Genomic DNA, 266 nt, shown 5'->3' with positions numbered 1-266 from the left:
TTGCTGCTGCTGCTGCTGCTGTTGCTGCAGCACTTGCTGCTATTGCTGCTGCTGCTGCTGCTGCTGCTGCACTTGCTGCTATTGCTGCAGCAGGAGCTGCTGCTGTTGCTGCTGCAGCAGCAAACGAAATGAAGCAGCAAGTGGCCTCAATACCAACCTCTGCTGCAGCAGCTAGCAGATGCTGCTGCTGCAGCAACTGCTGCTGCTGGCGGGATTGCTCCAGCAGCAGCAGCAGCAGCAGCAACTGCTGCTGCTGCTGCTGCAGG

The sequence above is a fragment of the Eimeria mitis genome, genomic scaffold (genome assembly GCF_000499745.2).
Source record: "Eimeria mitis Houghton genomic scaffold, Emh_scaff1017, whole genome shotgun sequence".
Classification (NCBI taxonomy): Eukaryota; Apicomplexa; class Conoidasida; order Eucoccidiorida; family Eimeriidae; genus Eimeria; species Eimeria mitis.
The sequence above is the reverse complement of the archived record's forward strand: the minus strand, read 5'-3'. Positions refer to the sequence as shown.